Raw genomic sequence first — 17,817 nt, 5'->3', positions numbered from 1 at the left:
CCTTATTTGTACTCAATTTCAGTCATGGGACAAGTAACTTCTGTCCCTTCTCTCTACAGAAATTGCTTTTTGCCAATGTTACAAGATATCATTAAAGATAAATCCAATTTGTCATGTTTGAGTCCCTTAGACAATCTTGAAGTGGCATTTGTTAGTATAGATTTGTGTCTCCTATTTTAAATGCACCCTTCTCCTGGCTACAGTTATTACTGTTTCTCTCCTTTGCCTAATGTGTTTTCCCAATGTAGCTCCTCTTTTTCTACTCCCATCTTAAATATTGCTATGCCTCAGCTTCTGTCATGGGGACTCTTTCTCTTCTTAATCTGCACACATTTCCTGAGCAAACTCATATAGTACGCTAATAAAACACTGTTTTCAAAATTTTTAGAAGCAAATGACCCCAAAGGATATATCCTCTGTCCAATTTTGCTTTCTGCAGTTCAAAATCCCCACTTAAAGATTTATTTATTTATCAGAGAGAGAGAGAGAGAGAGAGAGAGCACGCATGGGGCGGAGGGCAGAGGGAGAGAACCCTTAAGCCAGCTCTCTGCTGAGGGTGGAGCCAAACGCTGGGCTTGATCTCAGGACCCTGAGATCATGATCTGAGCTGAAATCAAGAGCTGGAGATGTAACCGACTCAGCCACCCAGGTGCCCCCAAAACCCCCACTTAAAATGGAATACCTAGACAGTATTGAAAAGTAACTTGGGTGTCCCATGAATATCTCAAATTCCACATATTCCAAACTTCATACTTCAACTATCTCACCAAATGTTTGCTTTCTAATTCTCTTTCTCATGAATGACACCAGTTTTATAGAGATTCTGCAGCTAGAAACCTGACATCCCCCCCTGCCAGCACCTCACTTTCATTAAGCAATGTGTAATTAACATTCAGTAATTTCACCTCTCCCCTTATCTTGGTTTAGATATAAGGTAATAACAATTCTTAAATAACTTTCTCTTCCATCTACTTTTCCTTCACCACTGCAACTACCTAGTTCTGAATGACATCAAATCTCCCTTGAATTACAGGGGCGCCTGGGTGGTTCAGTCATTAAGCGTCTGCCTTCGGCTCAGGTCATGATCCCAGGGTCCTGGGATCGAGCCCCACATCGGGCTCCCTGCTTGGCGGGAAGCCTGCTTCTCCCTCTCCCACTCCGCCTGCTTGTGTTCCCTCTCTCGCTGTGTCTCTCTCTGTCAAATAAATAAAATCTTTAAAAAAAAAAATCTCCCTTGAATTACAGAAACAACTTTCTAAGTGGCTTCCTTGCTTTATGCCAAATGCATCTTCCCAATCTGTTCTGCATACCTTTCCCCCAAAGCAAATATCAGCATAACCTTTGGCAGGATAAAACTGTTATATGTGTCCCAGTTGCTCTTAAGATACAAATATAAACTTGTTACCATGGTTTGCTAGGCTTTGGATAAGGGTCGCCTGGTTAGATCTCCAGTCTGATGTCTTTCAGTCCCTCTTAATCCATACCTAGCAGCTACCCAGATATATACTCACATGCACGCACCTTTTGATTCTACGCATACCAATCCTCTTTATATCCAAAATATTATTGTCACTCTTACTCCTAGGCTTTTACTCATACTACTTTCTCAATCATAAATAGATTACTAACATCCTGGCCAATTTCTACTCATTTCTATGTCTTAGTTTAGATGAGACTTTCTTTGAGAAATCTCCTTCTGTGGAGGTCAGTCTGGGTTTGGTCCTTCTTTTTTCTGTTCTTCCTGTCCTTTTTTGTATCTGATGACAACACTCTGTTCTACAGGTTTCTTTTTGTTTTCCTAGCTCCACGGAGGTATAACTGACAAATACAATTGTATTTATTTAAAGTTTACAATCAGATGATTTGATCTATGTATACATTGTAAAATGATTATCATAAGCCAGTTAATTAACATACCAATCACCTCACGTTTACTTTTTGTGTGTGAAAATGGTTAGGATCTATTCTTCTAGCAAATTTCAAATGTACAATGATGTTAACTATAGTCACCATGCTGTACATTAGATCCTCAGAACTTACCATCTTATAAATGAAAGTCTGTACACTTTGACCTGTGTATATCCCCATTTCCTCCACCACTCAGCCCCTGGCAATAACCAATCTACTCTGTTTCTATGAGCATGCTTTTTATTTCTTTTTTAGATTCACATTTTTTTAAGATTTATTTATTTATTTGAGGGAGAGTGAACGAGTAGGAGGGGCAGAGGGAGAGGGAGAGAGAATCTTAAGCAGATTCCCTGCTGAGTGAGGAGCCCCACGCAGGGCTCGAGGCGGGGCTCGATTTCACGACCCTGAGATCACAACCTGAGCCGAAACAAAGAGTCAGAAGCTCAACCAACTCTACCACCCGGGCGCCCCATAGATTCCCATTCTTAGATATATATATATATCTAAGATATATATATATATATATAATCACATATTTTTTATCTATTTATCCATTGACAGAACTTAGGTTGTCTCCATATGTTAGCTGTTATGAATGATGCCATGATGGAATATCATTCAACCATGAAAAAGAAGGAAATCCTGCCATTTGTGATAATATAGATGAAACTGGAGGGCATTTTGTTAAGTGAAATAAGCCAGATGGAGAAAAGCACGTACCATATAATACCACCTGTACATGCAACCAAAAAAAAAAGCAAACTCACAGTAACAGATTGTAGAGAGTAGAATGGCAGTGACTGCCAGGGTGCCAGGCTGGATGGAGGGGGAAATGAGGATATTCATATGAGATATATACATATATCATACATATATCTAGATATGTCTATATGTATATAATAGTGTGTGTGTGTGTATATACACACTCACAATGGAATATTGTTCTATAAGTTTCTGTTTACCTGTCTGTATCTCCTATTCAACTGTAAGCAGAACTCTTTTCTCTATTCACTGTTTAATTCTCTATGCCTATTATCAATTTGATTCAATGAGTACTAAATGCATAATTTTAATTATAAAATAAGGATAAAACAAAATAATGTTAAAATGAATGCTGTTTTACATTAATGAGAAATTTTTCAAATATTTATCATTTTTTATTTCATAATTTATGTTTAAAATGACATTTGCTATCTTATCTCTCTTCCTTAGGATGTACGTAACAAAATCAGGCATTCATCTCTCTTGGACACACTGTTTTCATTTTCACTGTAACAAGGACTTTTTCAAAGCTGCATAAAAGGAATGTATTTTTTTTCTTTTTTATTTTATTATGTTATGTTAATCACCATACATTACATCATTAGTTTTTGATGTAGTGTTCCATGATTCATTGTTTGCATATAACACCCAGTGCTCCATGCAGAACGTGCCCTCTTTAATACCCATCACCAGGCTAACCCATCCCCCCACCCTTCTTCCCTCTTCCACCCTCAGTTTGTTTCTCAGAGTCCATAGTCTCTCATGGTTCATCTCCCCCTCTGATTTCCCCCCCTTCATTTACCCCTTCCTGCTATCTTTTTCTTCTTCTTCTTTTTTTTTAACATATAATGTATTAGTTGTTTCAGAGATACAGGTCTGTGATTCAGCAGTCTTACACAATTCACAGCACTCACCATAGCACATACCCTCCCCAATGTCTATCACCCAGTCACCCCATCCCTCCCACCCCCCACCACTCCAGCAACCCTCAGTGTGTTTCCTGAGATTAAGAATTCCTCATATCAGTGAGATCATATGATACATGTCTTTCTCTGATTGACTTATTTCACTCAGCATAATACCCTCCAGTTCCATCCACGTTATTGCAAATGGAAAGATTTCATTCCTTTTGATGGCTGCATAATATTCCATTGTGTGTGTATATATATATATATATATATATATATATATATACACACACACACACCACGTCTTCTTTATCCATTCATCTGTCGATGGACACCTCGGCTCTTTCCATAGTTTTGCTATTGTGGACATTGCTGCTATAAACATCGGAGTGAATGTACCCCTTCAGATCCCTACAGGGGATACAAATCTCTGGGGTAAATACCCAGTAGTGCAATTGCTGGGTCATAGGGTAGCTCTATTTTCAACTTTTTGAGGAACCTCCATACTGTTTTCCAGAGTGGCTGCACCAGCTTGCATTCCCACCAACAGCATAGGATGGTTCCCCTTTCTCCACATCCCTGCCAACATCTGTCGTTTCCTGACTTGTTAATTTTCACCATTCTGACTGGTGTGAGGTTTTGATTGAGGTTTTGATTTGGATTTCCCTGATGCCGAGCGATGTTGAGCACTTTTTCATGTGTCTGTTGGCCATTTGGATGTCTTCTTTGGAAAAATGTCTGTTCATGTCTTCTGCCCATTTCTTGATTGGATCATTTGTTCTTTGGGTTTGATAAGTTCTTTATAGATTTTGGATACTAGCCCTTTCTCTGATATGTTATTTGCAAATATCTTCTCCCATTCTGTCAGTTGTCTTTTGGTTTTGTTGACTGTTTCTTTTGCTGTGCAAAAACTTTTTATCTTGATGAAGTCCCAATAGTTCATTTTTGCCCTTGCTTCCCTTGCCTTTGTTGATGTTTCTAGGAAGAAGTTGCTGTGGCTGAGGTCAAAGAGGTTGTTGCCTGTGTTCTCCTTTAGGACTTTGATGGACTCCTGTCTCACATTTAGGTCTTTGAACCATTTTGAGCCTATTTTTGTGTGTGGTGTAAGGAAATGGTCCAGTTTCATTCTTCTGCATGTGGCTGTCCAATTTTCCCAACACCATTTGTTGAAGAGACTGTCTTTATTCCATTGGACATTCTTTCCTGCTTTGTCAAAGATTAGTTGACCATAGAGTTGAGGGTCCCTTTCTGGGCTCTCTATTCTGTTCCATTGATCTATAACACCCCAAATCTCTTGAATGAACCCCTCTGCAGCGTAGATTCCCTGAAAGGAAGCTGAGGGACAATGACTTTTAAGACCTGAGACTTTTCCCTATTTGAAAGTCTTCTGAGATCTTAACAAAAGACTTTACAGTCACAACCCTGGCTTCATCTTTAGACTATGTTTTCCTGATCTTGCTTGGATTCAATCTTTGTCCAAAAGGTATTTCTTAGTCTTATCATCATTTGCCATCTGGAAAGGCTGTGTAACTCGAATGTGCATCCAGATCAGGAAGCCAGATCTCCTGCACCCCTTCTAGTCATGACCCCTGATTTCATTTCTTCAGTACGCTGGTAGGTTTTAGACAGTTGTTTTCAAACTGTGCTCTGTCGATCCCAAGAATATTTCTTAATCTCGTCTCTGTTCCCCACTGTGAATTATAAGCATAGTGCTCTAGATTCTTCTCCCACCCTTGCCTTCTGTTTCTGCTTCAACCACAGAATCTCCTGTAAGTTCTAGAAGTCCAAGATGAAGGTGCGGGCAGGATTGGTTCCTTCTGAGGCTCCTCTCCTCAACCTGTGTCCTCATGTGGCCACCCCTCTATACAGGTAAGGAACGTATTTTTAATGGATAGTGGCAAAATATATAAAGTATCACAGGCTAATATGTATATATGTATATATATATATAAAATATAATTTAGAAAGAAAAATGTTTACTTAAAAGAATACAAGAAATTGCAAAGTCACTATACAGATCAAAAAATATTAATATATAAGCTATCAAATAGGAATTTTAATTTTCAGCCTATTCAATATCAGAAAATTTGGAAAATGCACATAAAGTTAAAAATATAGGAAAATACTGCTAAATAATCAGAATAGGAATATTCTGCTTTAGAAATGGGATTTTGGAGAAATGATGGTAATATTGTGATAGTTTTTAAAGTTCTTTGACTATCTGCCTAAAATCAGACAGCATTAGATAATATAACCAAAAATGATGCACAAGCATTTAAAACACAATTTGGTGACATAGTATCTCCACAAACATGCACACACACCACAAACAACAGCTCTTAAATATATTCACAAGAACTAAGAACTATGTGCCACATGCATCTGTTCAAATGATAGCCATAGGAAATAACAGGGCATCTCACAGACCTGAAGATAAGAGAATCCCAAAATAGTTAATCATGTATTCACTGGAAAGCATAGAAAGTCAACTTGAAAACAACAGTGAGGCTTAGAACTGTTTGTTTACTCTTATAATGGGTGAGTTCATAGGAAGAACAGTCAAAATGCCTTCAGAGAAGTGTAGCTGCATAAATTCACAAAACTCACATAGCTCTCTTCCTGAATAGGGCCCCACACTGGGGAGAAACTGTTCAAAATGGAATAGAAAGTGAAAAGGGTAGGTACAATAGAGGTGAAGGCAGGAGATCAGACATTCCTGGGGGAGAGGAACAGACCTAGGACATCAGGGCAGGCAAGCCACCATATACTAGAACAATAAACAAACAAACAACAACAAAAAACAACAAAGGGAGCCTTGTGAGGTAAGGAAAGCTAGCCCAATTTGTCTTTCTCAGTGTCCAAAAAAGTCTATTAACATAAAAAATAGGATGGGTGGCTCAGTTGGTTAAGCGACTGCCTTCCACTCAGGTCATGATCCTGGAATCCTGGGATCGAGTCCCGCGTTAGGCTCACTACTCAGCGGGGAGTCTGCTTCTCCTTCTGACCCTCCTCCCTCTCATGTGCTGTCTCTCTCTCTCATTCTTGCTCTCTCAAATAAATAAGTAAATAAAATCTTAAAAAAAACATAAAAAATAAGCAACAGAGAATATCAAGGTTAACTCCAATACAAAATTATTAAAAGGAAAAGAATAAGAAATATAATATCATTATGGACAATGAAAGTTTCTGAAATAATGAAATAAAATGACAGAGATGTTGTCAAAAAATCAGATCAAATTTGCAAATTATTACTTCAAAATGAGCTAAAAGACATTAAGAAAATAGCATAAGCTATGAATGAACAATATACACACAAATTAGAAAAACACAGTAATGAGGTCACAGAACTCAGAAAAGAATCAGCAAAAGAAAACATTTCCAAAAAGAACATAACAAAGAATGAACACAACAGATAATTACTTAGGATAATTAGAAGATGGAAAATAAACACAGAAATTAAGAAAGAAATATAAAGGATTGGAGAGAAACAAATATTGAAACTAGGCAACAAAGATTCAATGTATGAATAAAGGGTTCCCTAAAAAATAAAACAAAATTAAGGAAAACAAAAAAAAAACATCAAAAATTATAATTCAAGAACACTTCATTTTAGTAAAATTACTGCAGTTTAAGGGAAAATGCAACTTTTGGCCATAAAGAAAGGGAAAAAAGCAGCATGTGATTTATAATGAAAAATAATTAGATTAACATCAAACTTTTCAATAGCAATGGTATGGCAAAAGAAAATAAAATATTTAAGTACTTAAAATTTATAATATTTGAGAAGAGAAAATGAAAACAAAGAATTTTACATCAAGCGAATGTACTCTCAAGTATAAAAAGCAAAGATCTATGATTATCAATACACAAGAATTCAAGGGTTATTATTCCCATGAGCCCTCCCTGAGGAATCCTCTAGAGTCTAAGCTTTAGGCAACCAAAATAATGAGAGACACCAACACAAGAATAGGTTGTTAAGCAATATACATGTATTTACTTGCAGGAATAAACTAAATGAAGGATAAAAAGGAAAGCACACCGTATATATTGCTAGCAGGTTCAGACTACAGAGACATAGCATAAAAACATTAGAGGAAAATGAAGAAAGCTCATGAACAAAAATTAAAATATTATCCATAACTATGTTGATATTTTGATTAGCATTTTTGTTCTTTTATGTTTATACTGCAGAATAAGTAAATGAGTAATAATGGGATATTGTGATTTTGTTATTCCTTGTATTCTTGAGACTAGGATTTTAAATTTGGAAGACAGTATACAGACATTATACAGGAGATGTTAGTATAAGGTTCTATAATGCTGAATTTGGTAGTTCCAGAAAGAATAAAGAAATTGAATTCTGCCACACACTTAAAAACACATTTTAAAAATGGGAAGAACTAAACAGTGGTGTTTAGGTATGCACAACTGAATGAAAAAAATAGGAAATATAAAAGCACAAAAGCGATTCTGTAAAGATCAGAAGAGTGGCTGCTTTTGGAGGAAGGGGTTCACGTTGACACTGGCAGGTCTTCAGGGTTAGCTAGTAAAGTTCACTTTTTCTACATGGTTAAAAGGGTGTGTTACCTAGTTCACCTTAAAATAACTTATTAAGATATGTATTTTGTTTGTGTGATTTAATGTATTTTAAAAATAAAAATTGGAAATAAAGGGTTACAATTGCTTTTAAACTTTGCAAGACAAACAAAAATGAGAGACATACAATTCCCTTTGAGACTACAATATGTTGATCCCATAGCAAGACCTAATCCCAAACTCTGCAATTATTCATTTCTTCACTTCCTATTTTTCAGTCAATATAGGAATTTCAGGATCATAGCAGGTTGAGCACTAAGTTTTCTCTTTTTTTCCTCTAGTTGTATTGCATCCAAAAATTATCCTCCTGAGTGAATTTCATACAGTGCTGCCCTTATGGGGCAGATCATGGCCACTCCTACCCAAGGTTTTGGCAAGACCTTGGAGAGACTATGTGGCAGAATGTTACCAAATACAAACATCTCTTAGTGACTACTACAAAGGGACTGTTTAGTAATTTTACAAAGGTTGTATTGTGAAATCCATTCTCAGGATACATTTCAACTGGGAACTTACCCTGCCCCTTTGCAGTAGGGAGGAGGTGAGAACAAAATGGTAGAGAAGCAGTACACTAGAGGCAAACTAGGGTGTCAGATCAGAGCAGTTAACAGAACCAAAAGAGAAGCTGATTTGTGAGTGATTAGCGATCGGAGAAGGTTTTAAATGAGAAAATGTTAAGGAATATAATTAACTGTCAAGCCAGATGAAGGCATGCCTTTGTTTCAAGAGAAAAAAAAATATGACCAGGTAAACTGATGTGTGCCTCACCAAAGCATATAAAAGCAAAAGAAATATTCAGACAAAATAAGTGTAATAAATAAGACATATTATTGGCTGGGAATTTCAGTAAGTTCTTATGGAAGAACATGTTGAAGTGGCATTAAAATCACATGATATGATGCAAGCAGTCATTGTGTATAATTACACTAAAATTACTGCCTAATAAAATGTATATAATTTTCATTTCATGTTGTGGATTCTCATCTAATCTTCTTGTTATCGTCAGTATGTTTGTAGGAGGACTTAGGAGTTGTGAATTCTTAGTCACTGTTTTGAACATTCTTGTCCCTTTAACACTATGTGTGTATCCCACCAGGACTTTGGGTACATATGTTGAAAACCAAGGGCTTAATAATCTACCCACTTCTACGATTCACTGATTTTATGATTTAGCAAAAACCCACTGCCTACATATATTCAGAGTATTAAATGGTTTTATTATCAGCAACAGCTTAAGAAATTCTTCACATTTTGAAAGCAGTAAATATTGTTTAGAGGATGGGAACACTATAAACATTCAAGCTATTTACCTATATATTTTAATTACCTTTTTTTATTTTAAAGATTTTATTTATTTATTTGACACAGAGAAAGAGATCACAAGTAGGCAGAGTGGCAGGCAGAGGGAGAGGGAGAAGCAGGCTCCTCACTGAGCAGGGAGCCCAATGTGGTGCTCGATCCCAGGACCCTGGGGATCATGACCTCAGCCAAAGGCAGAGGCTTAAATGACTGAGCCACCCAGGCACCCCTTAACTACCTTTTAAACAATTCAACACAATACATATTAGTTAATAATTTATGTGTTTTTCCTTATAGTTTTAGCTTTACCAAAAGCTCTTTATGGGAAAAAGATTTTATTAATAATCTCTGAGGAAATTCAGGTTAATTAATGTTTACATGAATTCCGAAGATTATATTATTAGGTGTACACAGTGCATTTCTGAATTTTATTGTATAAGTTTGTTTTAATTCAAAAATTTCTTATGATACCACATTGTATAGAACTTTAGTTCCTGGATCTATGATGTATACTGTTTTAGGTTATTTGAATTCCAGTTTGTTAACATATGGTGTAATATTAGTTTCAGGTGTACAATATAGTGGTTCAAAAATTCCATATAACACCCGGTGCTCATCACAACAAGTGCATTCATTAATCTTCATCACCTATTTAACCCATCCCACCCCCCGCACCCCTGGTAACCATAGTTTGTTCTCTATAGTTAAGAGTTTGTTTTTTGTTTGTCTCTCACTCTCTCTCTTTTCCCCTTTGCTCATTTGTTTTGTTTCTTAAATTCCAAATATGAGTGAAATCATATGGTATTTGTCTTTATTTTGTTTAGCATAATACTCTCCAGCTCCATCCATGTCTGTGCAAATGGCAAGATGTCATTCTTGCTTATGACTGAATAATATTCCAGTCGTGTGTGTGTGTGTGTGTGTGTGTGTGTGTGTGTCTTTTTCATTATACATATTGCTGCTATAAACATCAGTGTGCATGTATCCCTTTGAATTAGTATTTTTGTATTCTTTGGGTAAATACCTACTAGTGAAATTGCTGGATCATAGGGTAGTTCTATTTTTAAGTTTTTGAGGAACCTCCATACTGTTTTCCAGAGTGGCTGTACCAGTTTGCATTGGTAAGGTAGAAGCTGAGTTTGTCAGAGTCTAATATTTCTAAGGAGAATCATATCAACTCTTGGAGAACTGTTAACTCATCAGGTCTAACCTGTAGTGAATTGAAAAATTTCATTTGAAATGAAAATTCATTTGATAGGACTAAAATATATAAATATCTGGTTATCTGGCAGGCAGCTATGGTGAAATCCCATACTTCAATTTTTACAGGGCTTGGAAGCACATTCACCAATGTCTACTGCAGTTTTTATCTGACAGAAAAGAAAATCAAACATTAAAACAATAAATCAAGTTGGATTTGAGGAAACAGAAAGTTACTTTACAGTCCAAATGACAACCACATATTGTAACTGTAAGAGGTTGGTACCACCATCTTATTTTTTTGCTGGGCAGTTTTAAAGGTAAGGATGATAGATCATAACTGTTATTTACATAAATTAAATTCTCCAAAGAAAAATATCTACAAAAATTGGAAATAAATTTAAAAATACATTTTGTGACACATTTATTATGGCATCTTAAGAAACTTGTTTTTATTGCTACTTAAAATTAAGAAAAAGGAACTAAAATATGTTTGTGTTATATTTCTGTTATCTTTTGAAAGTACCAACATATAAGGTTCTATTCTGCTTTTTTCATAAAGATAGACTGAATAATGATGAAAAATGAAGAGAGTTAAAATTACAGATGCCTCACCATAATTAGTTTATTCCTACACTTGTGTATATATTCTTATAAGATATATCCCTAAATGATATACATATATTCGTAAATAATATATTTTATCATCATATTTAATGTCTCTAATATAATATAGTTAAATAATTAGTATTATTTCTCTAAGTCTCACACTAAACAAACATATTTCCTTTGTGATTTCTGATTCACTCTAAATAAAAGAAACTATACAGAGCAGTCAAAACTGAATAAAAGAGTTCTTATCTAACACACAAACATACAGAACTTCTTATACACAAATTACAGAGCACTTCAGAAGAGGACAGGTCAGATCAATTTTTTTCCCCATAGTAAATGATTTCTTTTTACAGACGGTAATAACAGTATTATTTACCATGAACTGAACCTTTATAATGTGGGATGCATCATTCTAATTGCTTCATATATATTCTTTCTCTGTACTTCAACATATGTTTGTGAATAACTATCATCACCATAATTTTAAGGATGGAAAAGAAAATCTGAGACTCAGAGAACTACCTTACTCGCTCAAGGTTACCTATTTAGAAAGTAATAAAATTATAATTCAATTTAGGTTTGTCTGAGTCCAAAGTTTGTTGCATTTACCCTTTACACAGTTAGAGTGAATTGCTAATCTTTCTGTACTGTCCTTCTCATGTTAGTCCAGCTAAGAAGGCCTGCTGAGTACTTTGGGTATTGGGAATCTGGGAAGCAGAAGATGTGTAGAGGAGAGACAGCTGTTGGCCACATCTGAATGAACAGGTATTCACTGACACTAACTATCAGCAATAGGTTCCCCCATCCAAGATACACTTTCCAGATACACCTCACTGGGGCCAGCAACAAACCAGGCAGTAAACTGACCTGGGAATAAGGAATAAGCCTTAGGAGAAGAACAGTAGTGTTGTTTACACTAAACTGAGGTAGACACAGAGGTGAAATCACAATAATCAATGAGTATATGGGTTACTCACACTCACCTGTAAGCAAGTACCTCACCAAGCATGGAAGCAGCAGAGTCTCACACACAACTCCTCTGGAACTGCTCGTATACTACTAATAGACCAGGATCTACTAGCTCTGGGTTTGAGTGTGAACAAACTCATTGGGGATTGATAATTTTAACAATCAAGTCTGAGTGGTAGTGGCCTATGCAGAATATTTCACATTTTTAGTCCAGGAATGCACTTACAAGATAGCTGCTTGAATTAAGGTCTTAGTCTGTCACTATTAAAAAAAGAGAGATGAATAGGAAATAAAATATTCAAATCTATGCTATTGGTTGCATTAGTACTCTGATTTAACAAGCTAAGCTAATAATGCACAGAAGGAAATGCTCTAGGTTTTTTTATATTGCATGGTATTTTATATTGTGTGGTATTTTATGCAATTTTATATTGCATGGTATAAACAGAAAAATGTAAGAGCAGCTAATATAAACCCATGAAATTGATAAATAAATTAGATATATGTAATAGGAATGTTTTTAAAATAGCAACAGAATTACAACTTCTTAACATTAATTTATCCTCAAAATCAAAATTAAAATAAAAATAGTACTGAGGATCTATTATAGAAGAGGCCTATTGAACATAGACAGAAGCCTTCTCATAGATGAGACTATTTTTTTCTAGAGTAATGTCACATAGATAACAATTTCTTATAAATGCATTTTCTCAAAAGTCAAAACAATCATAGCAATTATTTTTATTTCTTTGATCTGCCTTAAACTTAAGGTGTCTATAAAATGTTTAAAAATGTATTATTCTACATTTATAAGAGAACAACTTCAAAATAATTTTTTTTTTAAATGCTTTGAGGTAGTTCTAATGTTTCTGGGAAAAAATGAATATGTTTCTCCCTCAGATGATTTCAACTGTATTTTCCATCATAATAAACAAGCAATGCTTAATATTCACAGATGAAGAACTGTCAGAATATTATACCATCAGACTTCCTGTAAACAAGGCACTTTTGTTATTTCTAATTGATTGAGAAAGTGGTATTATTTAACCATAATTGATTTCTCTTTTCTATTTTGTGCAGCTTCGTGATTGTTTTATGTGGCATGTCACTATAAGATGGTTCCTTAATTTAATTTTTGGAGTCTAACAGCCTTATTGTATTCTAGCAGTCCACATATTTATTTGCCAGAATGCATTTTATGTTTGCAGTCAGATTCTCAAACCGTTATTTCATCATTTCTTGTAAACAAGTTCCAAAAAAAGAACAGTAACTTCGATCAGAAATATTACAGTATAAATTAAATATGTATTTGTTAAGTCATCTTTCTTAATCCAAGATATTTTTCTCTAAAGCTCAATTATTGATAAAGTTATAGAAAACAATGGCAAAATAGAAGATTGGAAAACAAGGCAAGATTGCCAAGAAAGACAATGTTTTTTAAATGATGCTTTGAAAACAAACTGGAGGTCAAGGGAATGTGACTGATATCTGATATTTAAATCAACCTAGGAGAAAAAAAGATGGTGGAGGAGTAGGGGACCCTATTCAACTGGTCCCCTGAATTGAGATGGATATCTACCAGGCCACTCTGAACACCCAGGAAATCAGTCTGAGATGTAAGAAGATTTATCTGGATTTCTACAAACAGAATATCACAGGCAGTTGCAGGATTCGAGGTATGAAGCAGGGAGCCGTGATTTTGTGGGTACATATCGGAAGATAAATAGAAGGGGGAGGGAAATGCTGGGATCCTGCACTCCTGGTGGGTGAAAGCCTCTCACGCTGGAGACGGGGCACAGACTCGCAGAGCAGTAGTGGCAGGAAAGGACTTTAGGGCAGGCCCCTGGACTGAAAACCTGGAGTGGCGGGGCCGCCCGTGCAAACTGGGGGTGGTTGGTGGTTTTAGAAGCACAAAGGGCACCAATGTGCCTGGACCTGGAGGCTGAGGGGCACACAACCCAGGATGCTGCTGTTTTTAGTACCACAGACAGAAACGGAGATAGTGTGCCCTGGAGAGCTCACCAAAGAACAGACTGTGATCTCTCTGTTCTGAGGCAGAGGGTTGAAAATGGTCTCTTCTGCTCTGACTCTCAGAAGAGATGCGGAAAGCCACCAGGGAAAGCCGCCAGAGAACAAAAGCCGCAAAGAATCTGTTTTCACTGAGCCCATTCCCCCTAGAAGGGGCAGGGCAACTCTGCCAAAACAGGGTTGCCTGAGTAACGGTGCAGCAGGCCCCTCCCCCAGAAGACAGGCTGGGAGAACAAGAGGCCAACCAACTGTAAGGTGCCTACAAAACAGGTGCACCTTGCTTGGGTTGTGGTCCATAATTTGGACTCTGTATGTTCCCTCAACCACACCTCAACAGAATGACTAGGAGGAGGAACCCCCAAAATAGGAAAGACTCAGAGACTGTGATGTCTGCCACAGATTTACAAATGGATACAGATATAACCAAGATGTCAGAAATGGACTTCAGGGTAACAGTTATGAAGATGATAGCTAGAATGGAGAAATCCATTAATGGCAACATAGAGTCTTGAAGGGCAGAAATGAAAGCTGAACAGGCAGAACTTAAAAATGCTATCAATGAGATCCAGTCTAATCTAGATACTGTAATAGCTAGGGTAAATGAGGCAGAAGAACGAATTAGTGATCTGGAAGACCAATTGATAGAAAAGAAGGTAAAAGAGGGGCCTGGGAAAAACAGCTTATAATCCATGAAAACAGAATTAGAGAAATAAGTGAAACCATGAAATGTTCCAATGTCAGAATTATTGGGATCCCTGAGGGGGTGGAGAGAGAGAGAGAGGACTAGAAGATATATTTGAGCAAATCGTAGCTGAGAACTTCCCTAATCTGGAGAATGACACAAACATTTGTGTCCTAGAGGCAGAGAGGACCCCTCCCAAGATGAAGGAAAGCAGACCAACTCCCCAGCATGTAATAGTAAAACTTGCAAATCTTAGAACCAAGAAAACCATCTTAAAGGCAGTTAGGCGGAAGAGATTCCTTACGTACAGAAGGAGGAATGCGAGAATAAGGTCAGACGTATCAACAGAGACCTGTCAAGCCAGAAAGGCCTGGCAAGACATATTCAGGGTATTAAATGAGAAGAACATGCAGCCAAGAATACTTTATCTGGCAAGGCTGTCATTTAGAATGGATGGAGAGATACAGAGATTCCAAGACCAGCGGAAACTGAAAGAATATGTGACCACTAAGCCAGCCCTGCAAGAAATATTAAAGGGGGTTCTATAAAAGGAAAAAGATCCCAAGAGTGATATAGAACAGGAATTTACAATCTATAGAAACAAGGACTTCCCAGGCAACATGATGACAATAAATCCATATCTTTCAATAATGACTCTCAACGTGGATGGCCTAAATGCTCCCATAAAATAGCACAGGGTTGCAGGATGAATAAAAAGACAGGACCCATCCATATGCTGTCTACAAGAGACTCATTCTGAAACTAATGATATATCCAGACTGAAAGTGAAGGGATAGAGATCCATCTTCCATTTCAATGGTACCTCAAAAGAAAGCAGGGGTAGCAATTCTTGTAACAGACAAATTAGATTTTAAGCTAAAGACTGTAGTTAGAGACACAGAAGGACACTATACCATCCTTAAAGGGTCTATACAACAAGAAGATCTAACAATTGTAAACATCTACACCCCCACATGGGTGCAGAAACTACATAAGCCAACTGTTAACCAAAATAAAGAGTCATATTGGTAATAATATGTTAATTGTAGGAGACCTGAATACTCCACTCTCAACAATAGACAGATCATCTAAGCAGAAAATCAACAAAGAAACAAGTTTTGACACACTGGACCAGATGGACCTCATAGATATATAAAGAACATTCCACCCTAAAACAACAGAATACTCATTCTTCTTGAGCGCACATGGAACTTTCACCAGAATAGACCACATCCAGGGTCACAAATCAGGTCTCAACCGATACCAAAAGATTGAGATTATTCCCTGCCTATTCTCAGACCATAATGGTTTGAAACTGGAACTCAATCACAGGAAAAAATTTGGCAGAAATTCAAACACTTGGAAGCTAAAGACCATTCTGCTCAAGAATGTTTGGGTCAACCAGGAAATCAAAGAAGAACTTAAACAATTCATGGAAACCAATGAGAACAATAACACATCGGTCCAAACCTATGAGATACTGCAAAGACAGTCCTAAGGGGGAAATATATAGCCATCCAAGCCTCACTCAAAAAATAGAAGAGTCCTGAATTCACCAAATAACTTTACACCTTAAAGAACTGGAGAAAAAGCAACAAATGATGCCTAAGCCATGTATTAGAAGAGAAATAATTAAGATTAGAGCAGAGATCAATGAATTAGCAACCAGGGACACAGTAGATCAGATCAACGAAACTAGAAGCTGGTTCTTTGAAAGAATTAATAAGATCGATAAACCACTGGCCAGACTTATCCAAAAGAAAAGAAAAAGGACCCAAACTAATAAAATTATGAATGAAAGTGGAGAGATCACGACTAACACCAAGGAAATATAAACAATTAGAAATTATTATCAACAACTATACGCCAACAAATTAAGCAACCTGGAAGAAATGGATGCATTCCTGGAAAACTATAAACTACCAAGACTGAAACAGGAAGAAATTAACAACCTGAATAACCAGTAACGAGGTTGAAATAGTGATCAAAAACCTCCCAAAAAACAAGAGTCCAGGTCCTGATGGATTCCCTGGGGAATTCTACCAAACATTTAAGAAGAAATAATACCTATTCTCCTGAAGCTGTTTGAAAAAATAGAAACAGAAGGAAAGCTTCCAGACTCATTCTATGAGGCCAGGATTACCTTAATCCCCAAACAGGCAAAGACCCCATCAAAAAGGAGAATTTCAGACCAATATTCCTGATGAACATGCATTCCAAAATTCTCAATAAAATCCTAGCTAATAGGATCCATCAATACATTAAAAGGATCATCTACCATGACCAAGTGGGATTTATCCCCAGGCTGCAAATGTGGCTCAACATTCACAAATTAATCAATGTGATAGAACATATTAATAAGAGGAGAGAGAAGAACCATATGGTCCTCTCAACTGATGCAGAAAAAGCATTTGACAAAATACAGCATCCTTTCCTGATTAAAACTCTTCAGAGTATAGGGATAGAGGGAACATTCCTCAAGTTCATAAAATCCATCTATGAAAAACCCACAGCAAATATCATCCTCAGTGGGGAAAAGCTGAGAGCCTTTCCCTTAAGATCAGGAACACGATAAGGATGCCCACTCTCACCACTATTGTTCAAAATAGTACTAGAAGTCCTAGCAACAGCAATCAGACAACAAAAAGAAATAAAACGTATACAAATTGGCAAAGAAGAAGTAAAACTCTCTTCGCAGATGACATGATACTTTATGTGGAAAATCCAAAAGACTCCACCCCCAAAATGCTAGAACTCATACAGCAATTCAGTAATGTGGCAGGATACAAAATCAATGCACAGAAATCAGGTGCTTTCTTATACACTAACAATGCAACTGTAGAAAGAGAA

The 17,817-nt window shown here is 36.6% G+C and overlaps 1 protein-coding gene across 1 annotated transcript in view; it reads right to left on the bottom strand.

The window, feature by feature from the left end:
* EYS (eyes shut homolog) overlaps positions 1 to 17,817 on the bottom strand; it is a 1,577,782-nt gene that overhangs the window by 1,207,242 nt on the left and 352,723 nt on the right.

This window comes from Zalophus californianus, chromosome 7 (genome assembly GCF_009762305.2).
Source record: "Zalophus californianus isolate mZalCal1 chromosome 7, mZalCal1.pri.v2, whole genome shotgun sequence".
Classification (NCBI taxonomy): Eukaryota; Metazoa; Chordata; class Mammalia; order Carnivora; family Otariidae; genus Zalophus; species Zalophus californianus.
The sequence above is the reverse complement of the archived record's forward strand: the minus strand, read 5'-3'. Positions and strand labels throughout refer to the sequence as shown.